At 36.5% G+C, this 9947-nt stretch overlaps 1 pseudogene; it reads right to left on the bottom strand.

Moving 5' to 3' along the window:
• Positions 1 to 1235: 1235 nt before the first annotated feature.
• On the bottom strand, positions 1236 to 3421 carry LOC133091396 (nicotinamide/nicotinic acid mononucleotide adenylyltransferase 1-like; annotated as a pseudogene).
• Between the last annotated feature and the right edge of the window lie 6526 nt (positions 3422 to 9947).

Genomic DNA, 9947 nt, shown 5'->3' with positions numbered 1-9947 from the left:
TTCCTTTTTCTTTATTCTGCTCTATGGTAGTTACTTCCACTATTTTATGTTCCAGGTCACTTATCTGTTTTTCTACCTCAATTATTCTGCTATTGGTTCCTTCTAGAGAATTGTTAATTTCATTTAATGTGTTGTTCATCATTGTTTGTTTGCTCTTTAGTTCTCCTAGGTCCTTGTTAAGCGTTTCTTGCATGTTCTCTATTCTATTTCCAAGATTTCTGATCATCTTTACTATCATTATTCTGAATTCTTTTTCAGGTAGACTGCCTATTTCCTCTTCATTTGTTTTGTCTGGTGGGTTTTTACCTTGCTCCTTCATCTGCTGTGTGTTTCTCTGTCTTCTCATATTGCTTAACTTACTGTGTTTGGGGTCTCCTTTTTGCAAGTTGCATGTTCGTAGTTGTTGTTTTTTGTGCCTGCTCCCAGTGGCTAAGGTTGGTTCAGTGGGTTGTGTAGGCTTCCTGGTGGAGGGGACTGGTGCCTGTGTTCTGGTGGATGAGGCTGGATCTTGTTTTTCTCTTGGGCAGGACTGCATCCGGCTGTGTGTTTTGAGGTGCCTGTGACCTTATTATGATTTTAGGCATCCTCTCTGCTAATGGGTGAGGCTGTGTTCCTGTCTTGCTAGTTGTTTGGCATAGGGTGTCCAGCACTGTAGCTTGCTTGTCGTTTAGTGGAGCTGGGCCTTAGCATTGAGATGGTGATCTCTGGGAGAACTTTCACCATTTGATATTATGTGGAACTGGGAGGTCTCTGTGGACCAATGTCCTGAACTTGGCTCTCCCATCTCAGAGGCACAGGCCTGACACCTGGTCAGAGCAGCAAGACCCTGTCAGCCACACGGTTGTATGAAAATATAGTCAAGTTGCTCATCTAGACTTTCAAAAATATTGAGATTACAACTCGCAAGGTGAAGTTACTTAGGGCAGAAATTCTATGCCTGAGAGGGCCAGCCAGAAGGAAATGGCATCTAGGTACCTGTTCTTGATGAAAAGTTAGGACAGGCGTATAGATTGATGTCAAACGTAATAATGAGATCATTTTGCATAGAATAATACTGGTGACAGTATTTTTTCCTGATAAAAAGATAAACCTTATTTTAATTTACTACTGATTTTTACCAAGCTTTTAAACTTTAATTTATTAAAGAGGATCACATTTCCTTCCCCCACTTACTAACACTCATACTGTTTCAAATTCCCAAAAGAGCAGTCCACAATACCATGCTGGAGAATTTCTTATGTGTCAGCTTCTGCAGTGTTTCTCAGCAAAGGAGTCACATCACCCCAACATTCCTCTCCTCACTCTCGGAACTATACAAACTATGCTTCTCAATATATTCCTGAACAAGGTCTGGTTCCAAGTAGCGAATTCTCTGGCCCCTTCTGACAGCTCGCTGGATCTTCGTGGATGAGATGTCCTTGGTGATCCATTCATTCACCAGGTGAATGTTGTTCTGATGTTTCCACAGCAAGCTGGATTCATAGATGAATTTCTGAGCATCATTTCCAGCCCGAGTAATAATATAAGCCCATAGGCTCCCACGATTTTGGTGATATCCTTGCCCTTCCACAGACTGGGCACACCAAAGGACTCCAAGAAATCTGCTCCACACAGCAACTTCACTTTTGGCACACCTTTTGTTTTTCTTGTTTGCTCTAGGGATTTCTTTTCTTTGTTTAAAAGCAAGGCATGCTTGTGATGACTCTGTAACAGACTAATTTGGGTTGTTGAAGCTGTTCCCAGGTTCCACTCTGGTGAGTAATCTGGGATATCTATTTTTTTTTCTTTTTTTTTTGGATGGGGTGTATGTGTGGGATTTGTTTTTATTTAGTCATTTTTTTTTAAATTCATTAACCATTGGACAGCCCATAAAGGAGGATGGATTGATTCCACATTCCTCTTCCTAGATCTAGTTTAGATAACGTGTTTCCCACCTGTTGCTCTTAGGAAGGAGTATAGTAAACGTGTCATTTAATATATGTTCCTTTTTGAAAGTTGCCTTTTCTCTCCACCCTTGAGTAGGTCCAGTATTTGATGAAACTCATGAAAGTGGGTGGAACCTCTCTTGCCCCTCCTCTTTTCTAGGATGCACTATATATGTGACTGTGGCTCTCAAAGAAATTTGTTTGCCATTTGCTGATTTTTTTTGAAGTTAATTTCTAACTTCTTTCACTGATAAATAAAGAAAAGTATTGCACCTTTTGAAATACACCAAATGGACTGAGTACATAATTAAAAAACATTTTTTCTCTGTCAAAAAAAATAATAATAATACTAATTTTTAAAAGAAGGATAGAAAAGCATGCATACAATAGAGTGTTAATATGTAAGTATACATAGAGAATATGTAACAGAATGTTAAAAATAGTTATCTAGGACATAGCATAATAGTTGCTAGTTATTTCTTTCATTATTATCAGCCTATTTTTCCTATCAAAGTAAAGAAAGAACAAAATTAAAATTTATAAAAAAATAATAACTTGTGAAAAGACTTTGAAGACTTTGATTTGGGGCATAAACAGTTAGACTTTATCTAAGCATATTAGATCTCAGATTTCTCAGATTAAACAAAATTATTCAAGTTAAGGTCTTCACACATGATATAACCTCAATATATCCTTGTTAACGTCCTATTATGTTCTAGTTGCATACTTAAAAATATAGGTAGTAAAGCACTTCAAAATACTTAAGTGATAATTAGACATATTCTCAGAATATTACTCAATTCTATGGAGTTACAAGAGAAAGAAAATTCTCAGGTCACTATCTTCCTTCTTAAAAACTCAGAGCGTTCACCCTAGCACTTCAAAAATATTCTGGAAAACTGGAAGAAAATTAAAATGGCAAATATCGGCTAGAGTCAGTCTGACACATTTTTATGTGCTAATGGAAGCTGTATGCAGTTATCAGTTTGGAATTCACATCTTTTCAAGACATTATTTAGGTGATTGAAAGAAATTCACTTAAATGTGAAAAACTGTGAAATCGACTGGCAGATGGATGAAAGATGAGGAGTATTCCAACCATTTACAGACCAGATCTTTTCTCTTAGATAGTAATATACTCATTACTAAAAGTTTGGACATTACCACTAAATATTTCTCAAGAAGTGTATGTTCTCCCACCAATCCAAAAAAATGTCCCACACTAATAAACACATAGGTTTGCTTCCTATATTGACATTTCTATATACTGGTTTATTTTCTTAGTTTTCCTAACAGTGAGGTAGGTAGAATATTAGCAAATATATCAAATATTCACTGAACTCATATATTGTTCCCAATGCTGTGAACTGTTTAGGATATAGAAGTATAAGACACAACTACTAACCTTGAATCCCTTTCAGTCTAGTTGCAATGATAAAATGATCAATCTGGATAGACTCATGAGGGTAAGAAATGGGAGGGGCCTTCGAGATCATTTTCTAGTCCAACAATTGCCAAAGGTTGGTCTGAAGACATGTATAAAGTTTGGACTATTTCTGCCAGTATCACCTGGGAATCTAACTATAAATACTGATTACTAAACTTACCATGATATTCATTTTTATAAAACAATTCCTGATGTTATCATGTGAGACCCTGGAAAGATCCCTAGAACTTTCAACTTAGCAACTTATTAAATCCCCATTTTTATCTAAGCCAGTTTTAAGCAGATTCTTTTAACCAAAAGAGTCTATGATAATTCAAAGTAGCTGTTTCCACCTGCAAAATGGGAATTCCCTTAGGAAGCTGTGTCACCTTTGTGACCTTCCTTTGGTCACCTTTGTGTCTTAACTCAGTGGTCAAGATCTAGAAAGTACCAAAATAAAAAAAATGTGCAGAAGTGTACTGATAATATAAGCAAGCATCAATATCATGACGCGGAATATAAGTGCTAGATGTTCCCATTAGAAAACAGTGCTGCAGGGTTGCATTGTTTAGAAATAGGGAGCTAACAAGTATTCATGGAAGTGAAAACAGATGAGCTTTGTAAGCTAATAAAGAGTCTATGACTCTGCATCTTAATATGCAGGCAAAAAATAAATGATGAACAGAAATTGCAATATAATAAAGAGAGTAAGGGGTGTTCCGTTCCTGTGCAGTCTTATGGGAGTTGACCCAGTCAGGCACTTGAGGGAACACTGGTGAAAAATGTGGGGTACATGAGGAGGGGACAAAATATTAAGGGCTATAAAAGCTAGAGAGGAATACAGAGAGTGTAAAGAAACCCAGAAGACTGCAAAGGTACAGTTGATGTCTCTGAAGGACTGGGTTAAACAGACTCAGGAAACAGACAAACAAACAAACAAAAACAGGCCTGGGATCTCTTAGAACTCTGGACTTGTGATTAAATTCTTATTAGTAAAAGGTGTTTTTCTGTCTTTTAAAGAAAGAATGTTCATCAAGGTTGCAGCGCCCTCTTCTAAGAATATTCTGTAAGAGGTAAAGCTGCCTCAGTCAGCTACCAATCTAGCATAACAAGGATGTTAAAACAATCAATAAATCACAACCTGAACCTTGACCTTTAATTTGGTTATTAAAAACATTTGGATATGCCAACACCTCCGTCTGAATAGTGTCATTAATTGAATAAACAAGACCAGAATGAACAAGTAAATGCACAAGAATATGGTCCTTAATCAGCATTGCTGATTCATAAAGTACCAACTACCAAAGAGGGATAAATTGGCCAAATATAAACGTTCTAATATATTTATTGCAGTGACTCAGGCTTCTTCTCACCTATTCATCCTCCACAAAAATATATTGAAGTTGCAGGAAGGGAGTAATAAGAATTAGATCATGGGCATGATAAAGAAAGTAAATATGAGTAGAATCTTGTCAACAAAAGTAAAAAGGAATAAGGAGAAAAAGCAGAAGATGAGGTGGTAGCTGAAAAAGAAAGCAAAATTATTTTGAATACTGCTAACAGTGAAAGGATTTGGTGAAACACAGTAAAGCCATTTGTGAGAATCCGCAATGTAATTTTGTAAATTACTTGAAGAACCTTGTGTTACTTGTAAGAATAAAAAAATAAATAAATAAGAATTGTGGGTTTTTTCGTTTTGTTATTAAAGTCACAAGCAGTGGTATAAACATGTCAGCAGCAGTCTTTCTAGTCTCCTTTCTCTTTCTGAAACTGTTACTGAACTCAGGTCCGGCTGCTTGCCATTCAAAAGCCAATAATTTGAGAGGCAAGTGTCAGTAGAAAAGCTGTTAATCTGGGGAGAAAATAGACTCATGTTCTGAGACCAACTCCAAAGATTCCTCTCAGCCATGAAAGTTTTCAAAGAGAAAAAAAGGGGAAGAATCTCAGTGAATCATCAAGGCAGGAGGTTGGGTTCTACATCCTTCTCCATTGCATGCAGGCTGGCTGACTATTCAGATGTTATCTTGCCCGAGTGATCTGCCCGCAGGATTGCTAAGGGGGCTTCTGGGGGTGGAAAGCTAGTCATTCTTTAACTACTTCGTTCTTCATTCTTACTTCTTTTTTATTCAGGAAAAGAATCAACAGGTTAAGTAAGGTATGGTGTGCATTCAGGAGAGCATAAGTCAGGAGCTAGGTTCAATTGTCTAGCGATCTCATTCCTATAATTAGGTTCTTTCAGGGTTAGAGGGGAATGGAAATGGGCAAACAGGAAAGGGGCAGAAGAGCTGTTTTCAGAACTGGACATAACAGTATAATAGATTGATAGATTGATGAGAGAGAGAGGGGGGGTTTAAAATAACACCCATCCTAGTTACAATGGAAAGTTGCAGTTAAAAATGCTGTAAAATCTGGGATTGGCAGCAACTGCAAGAGAAGAACAACAGGAAAAGCTAAGGGGACCCAGTGGTTACAAATTTAAAAACTCATCATTAAAATCTTAAAGGCAGGACTTATAATGAAATACAGAACAGCTCATGTCAGAAATAACTGGAACTAAAGTAGGCATTAGTCATAAGAAGTCAATCAGAAATCACAGTGGACAGGGTGGGGGAAGGGGAAGAGTAGAAGGGCAAAGTGGAGAGTGTTTGGAGGACCTAGAAGCAAGAAGCAGACATCAGAAATTTCAGCAAAAACATCCTCTATGAGGCTGGGAGATTTCCTTGAAGTACATTGGCTGTGTTTCTCATTTGCAGTGGAGAGTGACTGGGCTTGTGAGTCCAGGACTGGTGGCAGAGACACTTCAGGACATAGTATGAGATGATGTAAGATGACCTGAACAATCTCACCGGGGAACTGTGTTGTGCAAGAAGCAGTCTGCTTTTTAGAGAGAGACCTTTAGGGGTGTGAAACCCGTATGGGTGCCCAGACCTCCCACAAACCTGAAACTGACTGCAGATACCTAACAATGGAAAATCCAACTGATTAAAAGAGAAGATTTGAAAGAATTTTGTAAAGTATCAAGAATTGAGAATATATGCTATCCCAGAATTAATAACATAGGGTTTTGCTTTGACGATTTCTCCCCAATATTGAGAAGAAAAAACACTGGCATGGCTGAGAATCCGTTATGCACCAGTCTCTATGCTACCTGGTTTCCCGTGTGTTATCTTATGTAATCTTCACAGCCAACTTGAAAGTATTATTTGCCCCATATTGCAGATGAGAATATTGAAGCTCTAAGGAATGCAATAATGACCCTCCAAAAGCAACAACAAATAAATATGGACAATATTTTAGCACCAAGGCTTCTGCATTGAGAACAACTCTTTTTTTCCCTCTGTTATCATAAACATGATCCCAAGATTAGAATTGCCCAGCTGTGCTACTTCTCTCTTCTGTTCCTCACTGCTACACATCCAGATGTTTTCCCCCAAAAGTCAAAATCTGCTGATGGACAGGAAGATGTCAGCACATTGCTGTAGTATACTGCTCTCAGATAAATATATTAGCACTTTTCTCCTTCTTGTTTTATACAAAATTTATTCTGTTCCTGGCCACATTTATGCTGATGTGAATGGAGCCTTTCATGGGAGGTACCTTTTATTGTTGCTGTATGTCTCCTTCCTGCCTGCTGTGTCTTCCCTCCAGAAATAAATTTTTACTCACTTGACTATCTGAGCAAATATTTTCTGCCTGACACAATATTTATACATATATGTTTTTCAAATAGCATCAGAAGTGTGAATTTCAGGTACAGTAATGTATTTTGGGGGCATTATGTCACTCCTCGATGGTGAAACAAGTTTCTAGTGACAAATGAAGAAAAGGACAATCTCAAGAAAATTACTAATAACTTGGAGGTAAGAGTTGTCTCGACAGCAAATCCCTGAGTTAGGAAATGAAGCATTTTTTATTTTGTTAAGTGTGGCTTCTTTATAAAATGTATGCACTTAAACTGATTAGTTAATAATGGGCTTAATGATAGATGTTTGGTTAATCACAGCCTCATGAGCAACATTTAGCATCTGGGGAGCCTGTTTTTGGTGCAGATGCAGTTTGATCTTTGGAGGTCTAAAAACCTTAGTGTGACTCCTGGCAATGAAAGTTACAACCTGTTAGCTTTTGAACAGTTTGCTTAACATTTGTAAAACATACATTCCTCAAATATATATATATATATATATATATATATATATATATATATATACATATATATATATTTATGAACATTTCATGGTGATTAAATGCATATAGGCCAATTATCATAGTGTATAATATATGGTGTCTTTTTTTAAGTTATTATTATTATTGTTCTTAATATTGATTCTCATCTTCCCTTTATACTTTTGCTACTTTTCTCACATTATCCCCCAGCATTTGTTTTTCATATATTAATCTTTCATTCAACAAATACTTAGTAAGAACTTGCTAATTGACTGGTATTTAGCTAGGCATCATTGATACTGAATGATTCAGGCACCGTACCATCATGAAACACCCAGAGACAGATTTACAAAGCATAAGTTATGAAAATATATGATGCAGAAAATTTTTAAAAAAAGAAGCAGTTGTCCCATTTTCAAGAGAAATTTACTCCGAATTTTAACCGTTCAGCACAATTATCAACAGTTTTGGAAGGAGCAAATGAAACAAATTGAAAATGGTTTCAAAGATAGTATATTTTAATCCAATTATACAAATAACCACTTTAAAAGACAATTGTCTAAACATACCAATTAAAGGACAGAGATCATCAGAGTGGATTTAAAAACAAGATCAACTACCTTTTATAGTTGTTGTCTGTAAGAAATTTTAAATATAAAGACTCAAATAAGGTAAAAGTAAAGAAATGACAAGGATATAGTGTTAATATTAATTGAAAGAATGCTTGAGTAGTTATATGAATTTCACATGAAGCATTAAAGGAAAGTTATAAGAGATAAAGAGATGAATTACATAATAAACATAAATAATTTACTTCTCCAAGAAGACATAAAACCCTAAAAGTGTATACAAGTCACCATACAGTATCAATATATGTGAGGCAAAACCAGATAGAACTGAAAGGGGAAATAAATAAATCCACTATTATAGTTGGAAACCTTAACACATCTCAGTCAGTAATTGACAGATCAACAAGTAGAAAATCAGTAAAAGGATATAGATGACCGGAACAACCTTATCAATCCACTGGATCAAATGACATCTATAGAATACTCCATCCAAAACAAGCAGAATACATATCCTTCTCAAGTTCACATGGCATATTCATCAAGATAGACTACATTCTAGGACATAAAGCACATTTTAACAAATGCAAAAAAATAGAAATAATACAAAGTGTGTTTTCAGACTATGGTAGAATTAAACTAGAAATCAATAACAGAAAAATAGCTGGAAAGTGCCCAAATATTTGGAAATTAGACACTCTTTTAAATAGTCTGTTAGCCAAAGAGTAGTCTCAGGAGAAATTTAAGTAGTATTCCAAATTAGACTAAAATCAAAATTTGTGGTATACATATAAAGCAGTGCTTATAGGGAGATTTAAAGAATTAAATTCATATATAAGAACATAAAGAAGATCTAAAATTAAGATCCCAAGTTTTCACCTTAAAAACTAAGGAAAGAAGAGCAAATTAAACTTATAGCAAGCAGAACAAAGGGAATAAGAAATAAAGCATAAATCAATGGAATTAAAAACAATAGAGAAAATAAATGAAACAAAACAACTAGTTCTTTGTAAAAAACAGTAAAATTGATAAACCTCTAACAAGTCTCTCTAAGAAAAAAAGAGAAAAGACATGGCCAGTTGATATTACCAGATTTGGTCATCTGCTATGCACACATGGCACATTTAGCATACGAAATGAGTGACCGAAGTGGCAGAGATATAGTCTCTGAAATAAGGACTACCACTTGCCATGGCTCTTCTAGCTGATGCCATCTCTGAATGGCCAATCTGCCTGCACAGAGTCCAGTACTGAGCTCCCAGGATATTACCATTCCTTGGGGAGACCCAATGACCAACTGGTGGTAAGTTTACTTCAGTGAGCCTCTTCAGTCTGAGATTTATTTTCCCTAGAAGAGAAACTTATCTTTGTTTGAGTTTGCCTTTCTTACCTACCAAACCTCAGTCATCATCACTATTGGTACTGACAATGTTCCTGGTCCACAGGCATTGAATACCATACAACATAGATACTGATTAGGGGACCTATTTTACAGGGAAGAAGCTGCAAGATTGGGTCCTTTTCCATAGGTTACACTGGTTGTATTGCATTGTGTATTGTTCAAATGTAGCCTGATAGAGCATGGAATGGTCACTGAAAGTCATAGCTGATGGGACAGCTTAAAGGCAACACTCTGAGGATGGGGAAACATCTTCCAGAATTCAATATACTAATGGAATCAGAGTCTTCAACATACTATGTCCCAGTGGGAAGAATACATGAGTCTAGGAATCAAGTGGCTGGAAGCACTATTTACCATCACCGTCATTGAGCCACTGGGGAGTTTTTGCTTCCCATCTATGCAGCTCTGGGCTTTGCAGAGTTAGAGATCCTGGTCCCCAAAGACAGTGCACTCATACCAAGGGG

This window comes from Eubalaena glacialis, chromosome 1 (genome assembly GCF_028564815.1).
Source record: "Eubalaena glacialis isolate mEubGla1 chromosome 1, mEubGla1.1.hap2.+ XY, whole genome shotgun sequence".
Lineage (NCBI taxonomy): Eukaryota > Metazoa > Chordata > Mammalia > Artiodactyla > Balaenidae > Eubalaena > Eubalaena glacialis.
The sequence above is the reverse complement of the archived record's forward strand: the minus strand, read 5'-3'. Positions and strand labels throughout refer to the sequence as shown.